At 39.8% G+C, this 18,084-nt stretch overlaps 1 protein-coding gene across 4 annotated transcripts in view; it reads right to left on the bottom strand.

Annotated features, from left to right (window-relative positions):
• Positions 1-18,084, bottom strand: part of rapgef2b (Rap guanine nucleotide exchange factor 2b) — a 290,810-nt gene that overhangs the window by 176,187 nt on the left and 96,539 nt on the right. The window lies entirely within an intron of this gene.

The following is an 18,084-nucleotide window of genomic DNA, read 5'->3' as shown; positions in this document are numbered from 1 at the left end:
TGGCATCAGGAATGAAAGAAACTTAAATTTCTTAACAGTAGGATCATGTAGACTTATTACCAGTACAGTATAACAAATATGGCATTGGCCACTTCTTCACAGGTATGCTGTACCAGCCCATGGTGTCTTACGTTCATCTCTGGAAGCTATGACCCATCAGATTTTCCTCTCCATCTCAAGTCTGCAGAGTCCATTCCCTCAATGACACAGTGGTTCGTTTCACTTCTTCAGGACAAGCACTCTTCCCTTCCCACCAAGGACCCCAAACACTCCTTTTAAATGCAACAACCACAATACTTCTTTTAGTTTAGTATAACATACAAGCTGCTCATGATGCAGTGTCAAACACTGGGGAAGCAAATGTAGAAAGGATTACTGACTGGAACACCTGTAATCATTCCTCAGGGTGACCCTAACCTTCCAGTCATTTGTTACTTCAGCACTCCATCCTATTCCCATTGAAACTTCTCTTTGTTGACCCTCATCCTGTAACTAGGCACTCGAGGCTGAACAATTTCAGATCATCAGCCTTAGCAACTGTTTCTGAGATTTTTTTTTGTTTTAGATTTCTAGTATTAAAAGGTATTTTCATTTTGTACTTTCATATAATGAGCCAGGCCTTGCAGAGGAACATTGGTAGTTCTTGCTCAAACCAATGGCATTTAAACTCAGGAAGGTTGGAGCTCCCTTGTGAAGAGAAACAGCAGCATACAGTGTAACTATTACACTATATCTATTTTTGAATTATTTGAGTTTGCTTTGTTTTTAATTATTTAAGAGATATCTTAAATTAATATTTTTAAATATTTTCAATGTGTATTTTATTAATTATTGATGGTTTTTGAATACATCTGAAGGTCAATGAAAATGGATTTGTCATATATCAAAGATTTCACCACCCATTTCATGGGCAATACTTTCTCTGGCCTAGAACAGCATGACACAGATTAAGGCCTTACCACAACACAGAGCCTTGCAACTTCAAATCAGCACTGTACCTCAGAGCAAGTATTGGCTGAAAGCCAGTGGCAGAAAGATCTGGTGCAAAGATTCTCCTTACAACTCTCTTCTTCCTTGCATGGTCAACCACTTTGCAATTTAAACTCTCCTGCCATCTCCTGTACCATTAATCTTAAAGTGTGATAGATAACGGAGCAATCAAGTGGGCTGCTTTGTCCTTTGTGATGTGGAGTTCTTGAGCACTGCAGGAGCTGCTTTCATCCAGGCAAGTGGTGAATAATACAAGACACTCAAGACTTATGCCTTGCAGACAGAGAAAAGACTTTGGGGTGTCAGGAAATGAGTCATTCGCCAAAAGATGCACAGGCTCTACTTTGCTTTTGAGTTTCTAGTCAATGGTGACTTGCCACCCCACCCTGCATGTTGATGTTGGGGAACTCATTGAAGGTAATGCCACTGATTGTCGAACATAGGTGGAAGCCCCTCTCTTGCCAGCAATGCCTGGCACCTCCATGGTGTACATGCCACTACCCAGTCCATGCCTGAATGTTGCCTAAAAGTTGTTGTATGTACTTCATTTTCTGAGGAGCTGTGAACACTATATAATCATCAGTGAACCTCCCCACTCTTGACCTTATGATAGATGGAAGGTCATTGAAACAGCAGCTGAATATGATTGGGCCTAGTTCACTGCCTTCGGGAACTCCTGCAGAAATGTCCTGCGGCTGGGATGAGTGGTCTCCAGCAATCACAACAATCTTCCTTTACACAACATACATTTCCAACCACTAGACTGCTTTCCCTTTGACAGCAACTTTCTTCAGTGTTACCAGGAATTACTGATGGCACACTTGGTCAAAAGCTGCTTCAATGCAAAGGGCAGTACCTCTCAATTAATTCCTGGAACTCAACTCTTTGGTCCATAATTGGACTAAAGCTGTGAGGCCTGAAGTCAAGTGGTCCTGATGAAGCCTAAGTGGAACAGCGATGAGCACGTCATTGACGAATAATTTTGATGACACCTTTCATCATTCTGCGGATAACAAAGTACATTAGTAGATGGTAAGTAGTCAAATTGGGTTTGTTCTGGACATTATGGGCAATTTTCTACACTATTGGGAGAAGTGAAGCAGCTTGGCTGGAGGCACGACTATTCCTGGAGCACCAATTTCTCAGTACTACAGCCAGCTGTTGTCTGGTTCTATACCCTTTCTTGATATTCAGTGGTATTACCATTCCATCCCCAATCTCCTTTTGTGTCTTTTGCCTCTTATACCATTCCAACAAAGCCCAACATAAACTCAAGGAACAGTATCTCATCTTCTGACTAGGTGCATTACACCACTTGGGACTCAAAAATGAATTTAAACATTTCAGATAACCGATCTTTCCAATTTGTGTTAGAACTGGCCATTCTAATGCAAGGTCATCAATCTATAATGTTCATGCAATGTTTTTCTTTCCCAGAAACCGCCAGGTCTGCTGTGTTTTTCTATTATATTTTGATTTTAGATTTCTAGCAACCATAGAGTTGTACAGGTCTCAATTCTAGTGTTATTTTTGTATCTCGCATCTCTCTAAACATTCACCTCCATCCAGTTACATCTCTCCCAAATAGATCATCTGCAATTACAAGCCTTTATTACCCTCTTTCAGCTTGCACCAGCACCATTCAATCTCTCTTGATCTCCACCCTATCACTGATACAATAAAACTCCAATAATCTGGTATACTTGGGACTTTGGTAATGCCAAACAAGCATATATTCCAGACAATTAAATGTTACTCCTATTAATATCCCAACACTCTTTTATTTCACTTTTTGTTTTAACCCAATAAGTTTATAGGAAGCAGGAAATAGAACCTAGTGAGTTTCAACAACATACAAGCACACCAAACCCTGACTCCAGCCTCAAACCTATATTTGTTTTTTGACACCTAGTATTCCTGACCCTGCTCTGACTGCTCACTCAACCAACGCTGTGGACCCTCAGCTCACAGTCTGGATTAATAAATGAGATTGATGCTGAATAGTCAGGATTTCCAAACAATGCTGCCTGACCTGCTGAACACTTATAGCATTTCCTGTTTTTGTTTCAGGTGTTCAACATCTGCAGTCTTTTATTTTTTGTTGTTCATCTGGTCCCCATAGTCTTTGCTGTATCCAATGTTCTCGTGTATTTTTTGATATCACGTGAAGCGAATCAAATTGGAAGGCAGGCAGGCTTCTCTGATAGTGCTGATTTCAGAAAGAATCTAAGATGGATCTTTATCTCAGCAGTTATAGCAAAAGAAGTTTGCAAAATGCTTCATATTGGTCTTTGGCACTCAAATGCCTGGCCCATCACTGCTGAGGATGGGGAATATTTTAGAATCTTCTCCTCCTTCCATTAGTTTTTTAATGTCTAAAACTATTTATGACTAGATAGGGCAATAATCAATCTGATCTGAGAGCTGTGGATTTGCTAAACTCTCTCTTTTCTGCCACCTGACATGCTATAACATTGTGTAGCAGTTTCACCAGGTTGTGACCTCGGTGCCAAGGTTGCCTATGCAGCTTTCCTAAATGCCTTTATAAACTGCATATTGAACAAGGGGTTGATAGTGATGGAAGAGCAAAGGATGTGCAGTTTTGAGCTGACAGATCTGTTCCCAGTCTATTTGATTTAGAATGATGGCAATCCCACACGACACAATAGAGGGTGTAGTCATGCAAAGATTTTATCACTGCAAGGATATGGTCACCTACATCTGCAACAGGCAAGGGGTTTTATCCCTCATATTGATTCAATGAATACTTAACACTAACCCAGTCTGACAATCTTTCAGGCCTCAGTCAGTTCAGTCAATGGTTTGCTATCAAGTCACTATCAATGGTGAGTATTGAAGCCCCCAACCAAAATATTACTTCCAAATGCTGTGGAGCACTTATGAGGTAGGAACAGTACGTCATAATCAAGAGACTTCATGGGGTCTGCAATCAATATTGAGGACTCATGTACTACTCTCTCCAACCAGTAATGCCATCTCATATCTAGTGATTGTAGCAGTGCAGAAAGGTTCATTAGTATGATTCCTCAGATGAAGGGAAGAAAGGTTAGGTCTAACCCACTGGGGTATCAAAGAACAGAAGGTAATCTTATTGAAACATATAATAATGAGGGGAATAACAAGGTAAATGCTGAGATGATGTTTCGTCTATCTGGGGATGTCTAGAACTGGTGGTGGTTTGGGGTGGGGGGGAATAGTTTCAGAATAAGGAGTCACCCATTTTAGATGGAAGAGGTGCTTCTTCACTCATTGGGCCAAAAACCTTTGGAATTCTCAACCCCAGGAAACTGTGGAGCTGAAGTTATTGAATACATTCAAAATTTAAGTTAGAAAGGAGTCATGGGTTATGGGGGAGAACAGGATCACCTCTAATGTTACTGAACAGTGGAGGGCTGATTGGTCTATTCTTGTTCCACATTTTTATGTACTATATTCTTGATCTGGACTCCACATCTGTCCGGCCTTCACTGCCTCTCCCCAACCTTCTGAACGTGTCTCATTGTCTCTCTCTCTCTCTCCCCCCCCCCCCACCTTTATGCACTCTTTTCCCACCTCTCTTGCTCTCTCAAAACTTATTGGCACAGCTAATATTCATATTGATACATGGAATGTATCATGCAGCAAAACGGGTCTTTGAGTAAATTGTAACGTGAACTGATTTACTCATTATTTAATGACTTCTTTCAGTTGTCAACACTGAAGAAACATGTTGCCCTATCCTAATCCCTTTACAGGGCGATTTGAATAACAACCTAGTTCTTGAAATAAAAATAGAAAATGCTGGAAACACTCAGCAGGTCAGGCAGCTTCTGTGGAAAGAGAAAAAGTTAACATTTCAGGGCCAGGATCCTTTGTGCACAACCTCAGGATTGGGATTGGGAATCTGGTAGCTAAATTGAAACCACTCCAAAAGCTGACACTCCTTATTCCTCACAATAGAAAGAAACCACACTTCATGCAAAAACCCACTCTCTCTTTGTTCCTTTACAGCAATCCACCTGGGCAATACAAACATAAATCTCTACCTATTTCAGTTATGTTCCTAAGCACTAATGATGAAATTAACTGACTGGCCTAATGTTTTGTTTAACAACAGAATATCACATTTATTTTCATTGGAGAAAAATTAAAGAAAATGGATGTTTTACATACTGTACTTTAGGACCACACAGAAGCCAGAGTTAAAGCAATTGAATCAATGGATTTTAGCCTCCAGCAGTGGGGTGTAATGACGGACCGAGGACTTGACACACTTGGCGGCCACTGAACAATTTTCGTAGAAATTTTCAAATTGTGATTATTTACCACATTGACAGATGTGATTACTGCATTAAAAAACATGCAATTTCCTCTCAACTAATTGTACCCAATAATTGCAATTAATTGATGCCTTAAAAATTTACATGCAATAAATGTCTGTCTGTGAAGAAACTTATCTGAAATCTTTTATGATCCAGTTATACCCAAATCCTCTAATTAGGATGAGCATTCCAAGGACTCCACTCAACGATTTTATGAATCAGAGCTATTCAGATTGCAACATTTGCCCGGTCCATGAAAAAAAACTGAACAGCGAGTTCCTATTCTGATCGAGTAGAAGCACCCCTGGCACAAAGGTATGGAGAATTGCAGAAAATTGCAGTTGGGATTTTAGAAGCAGTCGTGGGGGTTAGGGGGACACCTTTTGGTATCAAATGTACATATGAAAAGTTGTTTTAACTGTTCCACAGAATGAGTAAACAGTTAAGGTATTGACAAGGTGCCTAATAAATCTTGTTAATGGCTTCACGTATCTAACACCCTCAATGCCTATTCTCCAAAGGTGCTGGTATAGACTCACAAAAAACAGCATGGGCATACTCAGCAATGAGTTTTCAAAAAGTTTAGCTACTTGCATACATGCAAAAGAAGAGGAGAAAATGAGATGTGCAACAGAAAGTCATTCCATACAGATCAGAATAGCACAAAGGGAATCTTCCAGAAAAGAATTAAATAGTAGGATTCTGAATGAGTTTTTGGGTTTTGTGTTAAAAAGTACTTTCATCCAAGTGAAGGAGTGATAAAACAGAAATTGACTCCCTCATCCCTCCCAAATCCACTCAAACCTCCCCACTGATCCCCCTCCAGGCACTTATCTCTGCAACCATGCTAAGTGTTACACCTGCCCCAACACCTCCTCCCCTCACCACCATTCAGGGCCCTAAACAGTCCTTCCAGGTGAGGCAACACTTCACATGTGAATCCATCAGGGTCACTTATTGCATCTGGTGCAGACTTCTCTAAATCGGTGAAACCCGACACAGATTGGGGGATCACTTCATTGAGTACCTTTGCTCCATCTGCCAGAACAGCCAGGATCTCCTGGTGGTCAGCCATTTTAATTCCACTTCCCATTCCCACACTGGCATGTCTGTCCATGGCCTCCCCTACTGCCAAGTTGATGCTAAACACAGATTAGAGGAACAGCACCTCATATTCCATCTTGGTAGTCTCCAACCTGACAACATCAACATCAATTTCTCTAACTTCCAGTAACCACTCCGCTCTTCCCCCCTCCTTTTGGTTTTCCCTTATCCCTCTGGCCCCTTTACCTCTTCTCTTTCCCCTCTCCTGCCATCACCATCATCCACACCTCTCTCCCTCTGGTTCCCCACCTCCTTCCCTTTATTCCATGTTCTACTGTCCTCTCCTATCAGATTCCACCTTGTTTAGCCCTTGCCTCTTCCACCAATCACCTCCCAGCTTCTCACATCATTCCCTTCCCCCCACCCCACCTACCTACCTTCCTCCTCTCACCTGGATTCACCCGTCACCTGCCAGCTCGTGCTCCGTCCCACCCCACCCCACCCCCGACCCTTTTATTCTGGCTTCTGCCCTCTTTCTTTCCAGTCCTGATGAAGAGTCCGGCCCAAAATGTTGACTCTTCATTTCTCTCCATAGGTGCTGCCTGATCTGCTGAGTTCCTCAAACATTTTGCATTTGTGCGGCCATTTAAGTAGCTACTCTATATGATTTGAAAATCAGATAGACTGTATATGGTGGAAATCTGAAATAAAAACAGAAATTTCAAGAAATATTCAGCAAGTTTAATTCACCAGCTCATTCTGACCTTCCTGTCGGTGACTTCCTGCACTGTTACAACGAGGACCAATGCATGCTCTAGGAACAACACCTCATCTTCCATCTGGGTGTTGCTATTTTTCGACTCAACATTGAATACTCTAACTTTGGGATGCTTCCTCTTTCTGTCTATATCAGAACTGGCCACTTCTGCCTCTCATTTTGATTTAATTTATGCATAGTCTGGCCTGCTTGGCACATACCACAGCCTTGTCATTTACAGCATGTTACAAAGACAAAGAAGTTTAATGTTCTTCTGACAGCTACATACATTAAGTCATTTGATCTCACCCCATTAGAGAAATTTTCTTTATTCTCACCCCATTAGAAAAATTTTCTTTATTATACCCATCCTTCCCCCACCTCCTCTGCTTTTGAAAACTAACTTGTTTTCTCTTTCCCCAATTCTAATGAAGGGTCCTGGACCTGATATGCTAACTATTTCTCTTTCCACAGATGCTGCCTAACCTGCTGAGTGTTCCAGCATTTTCTATTTTTATTTCAAGAATGAGGTACACAGCTAGAAAGTGAAGGTCAGATGATACAGCAGAGAGAGGAAGAATTTTGTTTTATGCTGATAGTGGTTAGGATCTGGAACTCAGCCTGCAAGGACAGTGGAAAGAAATTAAATCAGGGCTTTCAAAAAGGGATTGGATAGGAAAATATTTTTTAGGACTGTGGAGAAAGAGCAGAAAAATGGATTTGACAAGCTTACTCTACAAAGTGGCAGCATGAACCAAATGATTGAATTGCCCTTCTTTGTTATAATAATTATGGCCCAAACGCTAGCAAATGGGACTGGCATCTTGGTCAGCATGGACCAAGTTGGGCCAAAGGGCCTGTTTCCATGCTGTATGACTCTACAACTCTAATTATGATTCTGGATGTGCTGCTCTACAGTGGTCAGTCACGTTCAGCTGTAGATTTGCAACATCCCCAATAATCCCAATTTCAACTGAATCTATTTCATTGCCATTCATGAAAACTGGATAGAGGTGATAGCAGAGCTTGTATTATAAAATTCATCTTTTTAAAAAATCTGTGTATGTCATTTTTAGCAGTCAAAAATCAAATTAAAAACTTTATTACATTTCCAGCATTTATTTTGGTCATATTGAAAAACTGTTTCCCCAAGGAAGATGATAAAAATTGTCATTCTACTAATATTAACCAAATCACTAGAATAAAGCTAACCTCACTTTGCAATGAGCAATGTAATTGTACTTTACAGTTTGCATCACATCAATCCCACATATCCCGCACTCACAACATGGACATCAAACTTAAAACACTTCTCTCAGCGAGTCCTGAGGTGATAGGGTGTGGGAAAAATCTATACAAGGATGCTGCACTACAGCTGTTGTATTTATTCCAGTCAACCTATTCTTGTTCTCTTCTTAGACAGTCCCTTGTGATCAAGGATGGCTGACTTCCTCTCTGACTTTGTGGGTTCTGAAGTGCCCAATGTAGGAACCGCAGACTATTCCACATTAAGGGCAGAAAGTCCTTGACAAGGCAGCTGGATAAGCAGTTTATGATGCACTCAGTCTGCTGCTTACACAAAGTTGCCGTGCGCTTCTGATTCACGGACTTAAAGTTCTCAATATCATCCTGAATTTCTCCTTCACTTTGTGCATTGTTTCCAACAAGGCTTTGAGCACAACTTTGAATCTTCTCCTCTACTTGCCTGGTAATACTTTCCCATAATAGAGCTCCAAATACAGCAACCTTATCAGGAATGTGGTGTCAGCATGCAAACCATGTGGACTGCCCAACACAGCAAATTGGGAATAATTAGGGCCACAATGCTGGGAACACTGACGTTGGTTCACTTATTCCACTGAATTTGGAAGAATTTTTCGAAGGCAGTATTGATAGTAACTTTCATGTGGTTTGAGTTGCATACTGTAGATAGTTCAGGACTCAGAAGTACGCAGGAGGGCAGAGATCACTGGTGTCTGGCAGAGCACAAGTTTTGAGCCATGTCTCAGATCTTAATCTTCAAATTCCCTTTTCCTTGACCAACCAAAGGCCACATTAGAGCACTGAAAGCAATGGGGAATTTCATCATTGATATCTGTCTATGTCCAGAGATGGCTCCTGAGATATAGGAAGTAGTCCAAATTTTCTAGCTCTTATCATGAACCTCGATTGACACTGGGAGCAATTTGATGGAGGTCCTTTGTTGTGAGGCCCATCCTCTCATACTTCTGTGAACAATTCACATGTGGCTTGCAGCTCTACCTCCAAGGACATACAAATGCAACCATCATCTGCAAACTGCAGTTCAGCTACCAAGATTTGGGTAACTTGAGTTCTGGACTATAGTCATCATAGGTTGTATAGTTTCTCATTCCTGCAAGAAATTTGATGGATGCAAGGTGCAATGTTGTAATAAGAAATTTCAAAGTCACCACTGTTGGGAAATATTTATGAATTTTAACCTGAAAGGGCAGATAGCACCAGAGAACAGCGTTGGCTTGGAATTAGGGGCAGGAACCCAGGCTGTCTATTCCTTTCATTAACACCCTGAGAAGTGAGACTACTTCCACTTCCCCGTCCCAAGTGACCGAGTTCAGCTCAGCGTAGGCCAGGAATTGCGTCCGGCCTTTCCTGTTACATGGTATTTGATTACAAAATCAGGTAACAATAAAATGTTATGATCCAATCAGATCATTGATTATTTGGGATGTTGTAGGGGCTCAAATAGAAATCTGTGTACCTCTAGGTCACGTACTGGAAGTGCCAAACAGCAATCAACAAATCCTTTGAAGATGGACCAACAAAAAATTGGCAGAATTGTGAATTGTGAGGAAGGTTGTCAAACAATGCAGCAGGAGACAGATCAGTTGGAAATATGGGTGGAGAGATGACAGATGGAGTTTAATCCAAACAAGTGTGAGGTGTTGCACTTTGGGAGTTCCAATGTAAAAAGAAAGAATACAGTAAATGGCAGGACCCTCAGGAGCAATGATGTAGAGAGGGATCTTGGGGTGCAAGCCCATAGCTCCCTAAAGGTGGCAACACAAGTAGATAGGATGGTTAAGAAGGTATACAGCATATTTGCTTTAGTCAGAGCATTAGGTAAAAAAAAGTTGGGAAGTCATGTTGCAGCTGTATAAAATTTGACTAGGCCACATTTGGAGTATTGTACGCCGTTCTGGTGATATTATTGGAAGGATATGGAGGCTTTAGAGAGAATGCAGAAGAGATTCACCTAGATGCTGCCTGGATTAAAGAGTATTAGCTATAAGGAGAGGTTGGACAAACTTGGATTGTTTTCTCTGGAGCTTCAGGAGCTGAGGGTTGACCTGATAGAAGTATATAAAATTATGAGAAGCATAGATTGGGTAGATAGTTGGAGCTTATTTCCAAGAGTGGAAATGTCAAATACCAGAGGGCATAGATTTAAGATGAGAGGGGGAACGTTTAAAGGAGATTTGCGAGGCAAGTTTTTATTTTACACAGAGAGTGATAGGTGCCTGGAACGTGTTGCCAGAGTCATCGATTGAAGCACCTTTGATAGTAATATTTAAGACACATATAGAGAGACACAGGAACAGGCAGGGGATGGAGGGATATAGACCATGTGCAAGTAATTAGATTAGTTTATACTGGCATCATGTTCGACACAGACATTGTGGGCCATAGGGCCTCTTCCTGTGTTGTTCCACGTCCAAACCAGCTGATGAGTCTGGGGGCAAGGCTTCATCAGCTGTCAAGCCCAAACAGTCCAAGAGACATTGCTGAATCTAACACTGAAACTCATAATCCAACAGCACTTTGGGGGGGGGGGGTGGGGGGTGGGAGGGGGAGGCAGGCAGGGAGGCAGTATCTGCACAATAAGGGCTGAATTCATTCATCAAAAACACTCAACAGCACTTCAAAATCAAGGGTGCAATATAAAGGCCAACCTTGCAGTTACATCAAATCTAATAAACAAATGGCCATTGAGTATTCTAGGCATCTTGTGTAAAAAAAAGTTATTTACCAATTTTTAAAACAAACACTGTTTAAAGGGAGATTCTTCTCAAGCTTGGTGGAACTTTATTTAAAAATACAAGAAATAGAAGCAGCAGCAAGCCATAAAGCCCTGTCATTCAAAAAAAAATCATGGCTGGTCTGATCATTAGCCCCAACTCCACTTTCTTGCCTGATCCTCATACCCCTCGACTCACCAACAGTTCCAAAAACCTGAGTCTCAATTATACATGATGACTCAGTATACACAGCTCTCTGGGGATACTAACTACAATGCAGAATAGTTAAATGAAGTTTGATTATTAACTGCACTGAAAATCAACAATTTTTTCTTGCTAAGTCTCAATTTAACTTCAGATACAAATGATACATGATACAAACCTAAAGCATAACTATTCCAAACAACAGTTGGGAAAAATTTTGAAAACACACAATAATTTTTTTTATAATGAAATACTGTTCAATGAGTTCACTTAAAAATACTGGTGACTACATTCTGCACCTCTCCTGGAATATGGTACTGTTCAGTTATTGTAATTGCTAACAATGTAAATGGTCGTCACATTCCTTGATGTTATAGTTATCACAGATTGCCTCACGAACAAAACAGATCATCAGCATCACGGTGCCTGAAACCATGTCCACAATCCTGCATAAGTACCGGGAAAAAAAACACCAGAGTAGTTTCTAGAATATTGCACAAAACCACATCCAAAAAGAAAAAAAATGCAGTAACTTAATTCAATTGAAATGGTCAGCAAAAATTTGGCTTCTTTTCCCCCCTCACAATTATCACACCATGTACTCATACCCCGTCTGTCATGATCTAGATCTTATTTTTCTTCCTTATAAATGTACTAGCTAAAGGTTTCCCCATACTACCCACCCTACAAGAATAAATCCATCTTCTTAAGCACTTTGCTAATGATCTAAAGGAATTAGTAAATACACCTCAGACAAGGGTGGGTAAGAGGCCAGAATTCATCACCAACAAGCTCCTAACTGAGCAGTTACTCTGCCGGAAGGCATGAACCTACTCAACTTTTGCTGCCTCCACTTCAAAATCAAGATCACACCAACTCTAGTCATCAAATTCCAGTAAGCAGACAACTCTTGGGTATGTGCACACTCAGAAGCTGACCTTTAAACCACTGGTTCCTTTTGTGAAGCATTCAAGAGGCAGGGCATTAGACTAAACATCCAGAAGACAAAGGTCCTTCATCAACCTGACTCCATTCATACAAATCGATCCATAACAATTAAGATCCATGACAAGATCCTGATCAACATGGATCACTTTCCAGAGCCAACTCTGAATCAGGGCAGACATCAACGATAAAATCGAACACCACTTCCAATTGGCCAATGCAGCCTTTAGGTGACTGAGGAATGATGTTCAACATTTCAAATTTGGCAACAAGCGCATCAGGACTACTGAGCAGGAGCAATATCTATCCTCTTATGCGTCAGAAATATAGACAAAATAGGTATCTCAGAGCAATGGAGAAGTATCACCAATGATGCCACCACACAATCCTCCAAATCCTCCAGCATGATAGGCAGCCCAATGTCAGTGTACTTCCCCAAGCCAACATCTAAGCAATAAGGCTCTGATCATGTTCAACTAGTTCTGATGGATAGCTTACATTGTCCACATGCCTAACACTAGGATCCCAAAACAAGCATTCTACTCTGACCTCTGGCACAGCAAACAACCAGTGAGGACAGAAAAAAAATAGACTTCAAGGGCATCCTGAAAACATCCTTGCAAAAATGTAACATCCTAAGACCACTCAAATTGGCAGAGAAACATCCAGCAAAGCATCAAAAAAAATGAAATCTCTCTTATGGGAACATATGTAGTCAAAGTATAAACAGTAGATGGAGAATGCAATATTGTAAGCATGCTAACTACCTGCACTGTCTCACCTGTGACACCTATGGCATTCAACAAATCCTACAAAGGGCTCATTGGTCACCTCTAAATGAACAGAATTACAGTGGAAGCAAGTCTTCCTCAACCCCATGAGACAGCCTAAGGTGGCTTAAGGCTATCAGATTATGTGTAAAAAGTGAAAATTTTTCAAAAACTATCCAAACATTCCAGCAAGTCAGCTGAAATCCATTTAATTTTACTCAATGCTTGAAATTCCAATATTTAAATCAGCAGCGTTCTTTACCCTTGTAAACTATTTAAGCAAATAGCTTATTTTCTGTTTGCAGGTCCTCCCCAGCTTATGAACACCCGACTTACATACAGCTGTACATACAGATGAGTGTTTGGGAGATCAGCGGGATGAATTTGCCAGTTGCTGCAGGGATGCAGGCATCTGCTGCCATGTGGGAACTCGCATTTTTGGCCCCATTTTTGACTTGCGAACTGTTCGGGTTGTGAACTGTTCGGGTTACAAACAATTCACAGGAACGAAACTGTGTCATGTCCTGGGGAGGACCTATACTTGTTATGATCACGAGTGACGATCATGATTGTGAAGTCATACCCGCAACCAGCACCCCTACATCCCTTAAATTATATTTAATAATTACATCTAATTCACCAATACAGTCTTGCATAGCTGTTTTTGATTTGACCTCGCTTAGTAGTATTTAACTGTCACATGACACCAGACATCATTTTTTATATGTATGTCACAGCCCAGTGCAATACTTTAAACTGCTTGGGCAAAGAATATTTTAAACTATTCTCTTAGTTAAGCTGACACTCAAATTTCAACTTGAGGTATTACAGGTCACAACAAATAACATGTTTAGAAAAATACAATAAAACAAAGTAGTTGACTTTAAAAGTGTTGTTAAATTATATGAATATTATTCAAAAACTACTACATAGTAAGTGAATCAAAACAAAATCCACTCATTCATCACGTTACAGTTAAAACCTGCCCAAGGCACATTCAAACTGTTAGAGTTGAATTTCTTGTTATATCAATGTACATGTGTGAAAAATACAGTAGTTGCCTCACATGGTTAAATTATTATGACAAACGAATGCTCTGAAGGACAGAATTTTCTTCAACACTTAATTTTTTTTTGGAGCTTAGGCTAGTCGCCAAGGATTTCCAAAACTAAATATGCAGTTATAAACTGCTGTGATTACAAAGGTACTTTGTTTCATAATAACACATCTAATTATAGCCCAAAGCAAGGCATATGACAATACAAAATGCCACTGCTGTGACCTACAAGTTAAAAATTTTTGTAACTTCTTGAATGATTCATCTACTTTGTTACTCTGACTTGTTCCTAATTAGTAGATATTCCCATCTAAAATTTGATCAATAAATTTGAACAGTCTGGGATAGCAATTTAGTGAAGATTTTTGATATTACTAAAATGAAATAGTGGATTAGATACATAAATCAATGACCTTCGCAATAATACATTTACCTATTTCTAGTCTTCAATTACCTTAAAAATTTTCACATTTCATCATCTTTAAAACAGAATTATTTTAATATAATTCTTCAATTGAAGGATTGTACCTATATGAAATATTACATATTCTTTTCCCAAAAGAATGAAATTTCACACATATTTTAATTAGTCTTACAAAATCCTTTATAACAGACGTCAAATCCAATATTATTGTGGACCTTGTATTTCATTCTTGATTTGCATCAAATCTGCCTAATAACCTGAAGGGTTACAGCCTAATATAACTGTGTAAAGAAACTGATGAAATATTTCAACTAAGAGGGAAGAGAGGAGGGTGATTGCCTTTTTTGATGAGGGAGGATATAACAGCATTGCTTAGAGAGGATATTCTTGGGAGATCGTCCAGTGAGGCAATATGGGTAGAACTCAGAAACAAGTGGGGGGGAATGATCACTTTGATGGGACTGTATTACTGACCTCCCCAAATAGTCAGAAGGAATTAGAGGAGATGTGTAGGGAGATTACAGATAGCCGTAAGAATAATTGGGTAGTACTAGTGGGAGATTTTAACTTCCCTAGTATTGACTGGGTCACCCATAGTGCAAAGGGCTTGGACAGGGTGGAATTTGTTAAATACATCTAAGAAAGCTTTCTTAATCAATATATGGAGGGCCCTACTAGAAAGGCGCAACATGTCGTTAAGCTGGAAAGAGTGCAAAGGTTTACAACAATGTTGCCAGGATCGAGAGCCAAAGTTATAGGGAGAGGTTGGGCAGGCTAGGACTTTATTCCTTGGAGTGTAGGAGACTGAGGGGTGACCTTATAGAGGTATATAAAATCACGAGGGTCAGGAATCAAAAACTAGAGAGCATAGGTTTAAGGTGAGAGGGGAAAGATTTAAAAAAAACCCGAGAGGCAACTTCTTCACACAGAGGTTGGTGCGTATTTGGAAAAAACTGCCATTAGAAGTGGTTGAGGGAGGTACAATAACAAAATTTAAAAGACAGAAACACAAATATGAAAGGTTTAGGAGGATATGGGAAACACATGCAGATGGGACTAGCTTAGATGGGTATCTTGGTCGGCAAAACCATCAGGCCGTAGGGTCTGTTTCTGTGCTGTATTACTCTATGCCTCTATGACTGCCACTTTATCTCATTCAATTGGGGTGACAAAATCTTGGATTAAATCTAACTGGTAATATACTTTTAACTGTCACATTCTTAAACAAAATCCACCTTTTTTTCTTTTGATCCGGCAACTGGTACTTGTGAGCAACCTGAAATTCTTAACATTTAACAAAGTGTTCAAGATTCCTTAGGTTATGGTTGAATATTTTACCTATGTAGATAATAATTTCCTTAACCATTTTCTTTTGAAACTATAACACCAATTCACAAAATATATATTCAGAAATAATGCAAATTGAATAACTATTGCTGCTAGCCTTTTTAGAATTGTATGCAGTTGCATTCTTCTGTATGAATTATTTACACTTAAACTGCTCACACTCTCAACCCATCTTATCACTCCAACAAAGATCTTTAATCATGTAGATTGGCGAACAAAGAATATATAAGTACAGATTAGATCATCAATCTAAAAAAGTTTAATTTATATTCGTCTCACAAACTCCTAAATTAGATTACATGGACAAATCACGCTGGCTGTGACTGGTGGTTCCGCACAGAAATGGCAACATTCAACAATTCCACTTTAAGTCCTGGACGTACACATGTCCCAGAAGTCTTGGCTTTATTAACAGAACTGACTGTTCACCTTGCTGCTGAATTCTTCCTGGAGTCCAACGGCAGGACCCAGCCTTGCTGAACTGCCACTGGACCTTCACTTGAATTCAAAGGGGTTTCTTGGGCACAGAATTAGGAAGCAGAGGGAAAGATGTCTTACTTTCTCATTAATTATTTTGCTTTAGAAATAATTAGAAAGATTGAATAGTGCTTTATGTTTTAATTTATGTTTCAAAGAAGTTTATTTACTCGATTATTTATTTCAACATTTAAAGCTTTTAAATATCTCTGAAGCGAGGGATTTGACAGAAGACAACAGTCTGTCCTAGCATTGCCTTCTACTAGGGCAGGGTCTCCACAGTGTACCACACAATGCACCATCATCATTCAAGTCACCCTCTGGAATAAAAGGGTGTGGTGGGCCAACAAGAAAAAGCTTCTGCATTGGGTCCAGTAAGTGCAGGCACGCAGGATATATTGGTAGTAATTACAGGCAGTTAGCCCAGCCAGCACTATCCAGTCCATAATCTCTGATGGTCAGAAGTATTTAACTATTAAAAATATAATCAATTAAAAATACTTAAAATCAGAAATACTACACAAGACAAATACTTCTTGTTGGGCCAGAAGGGCCGGTTACCATGCTGTATAAATAAAGTTTTAAGTTTAAAAATTCCCTTCTATGTTTAAATGTTAGGGAATCCCAACTAGATCTTGCTCTCCACGGGACTCTACAGGGAGTCCAGTGGTGGAGCATAGCTGCAAAATGTCCAGCGGTACTCGGTCCATGAATTCAGGCTTCAGTGTTCATGTCAGAGTCCTGGAACTTACTGGCACCTACACTAAGAAATGTCAGCAATCCATGCAGAACTGGCAACAAAACTCAGCAAAATTCAGCCAATGTATTTTAAAACCATGCATTAATAAAATAAAAAGAATTCCTACATGTCAAAGTACTGAGCTATTTTTACAACAGTATTCTTCTACTGTTAGGTCATAAATAGTTTAACCTTTTCTTAAGAGAATGTCAGAGTCAGTAAATTTTGAAATGGAGTCTACAAAATAAACATTGCCGTTTCAATTTATCCACAGCTTTTGATTGCATAGCACACACTTACACAATGCATTGATGTAGAACACATTACCAGTCAGGCTGACTATTCATTTATTTGGAGTTCTCTACCCTTAACTTGGGCCTCCACATTCCAATTTCACAGCAGTCCAACCCCCACTGCTATGCTATTCCTCTCTGGGACCATAAATATTAACTCCATGTAGTCTGAATTTGCAGCCCAGAATTAAAAGTACCTTACAATTAGTCATTGGTTATACATTGTTGCTTACTTTGTCAGGACAACACAAGGCAGCACATCAGCTGAAAGTACTTTTTACATTTGCAAAGGCTTTTGTATTCCTCCAACCATATTGCCACATTTCAGTGATATTAAAATAATGGATGAGCATGATTGATGTGAACATAATCTCATGAGAGTGTAAACTACATCCCTGTCCAAAACAATACATTTATCTACCATCAAGTAACCTAAAAACTATTGCAGTTTTTCTTAAAATTTCTACCCTTACTCAGCAAAGTGTATGGATTGACACAGGGATAAGAATAACCTGGAAGCCTAGATTCCACCAGAGAATTGAAGATAACCAGAGCTGACAGTGGGGTATTTTCCATTTATGTTTGATGCTGTAATTGCTCTAAGTAGATTCTGCAGACAATTCAACCTTTTGTCTGACTCCATCATTTTGAACAAAAGACTTCTTTACAGCCAGTTAATTTGAATGCCTATGTGGAAATATAATCAACTTAATCAAG

Source organism: Pristis pectinata, chromosome 2, assembly GCF_009764475.1.
Source record: "Pristis pectinata isolate sPriPec2 chromosome 2, sPriPec2.1.pri, whole genome shotgun sequence".
NCBI lineage: Eukaryota > Metazoa > Chordata > Chondrichthyes > Rhinopristiformes > Pristidae > Pristis > Pristis pectinata.
Note: the sequence above shows the minus strand (reverse complement) of the source record. Positions and strands in the feature narration are given on the sequence as shown.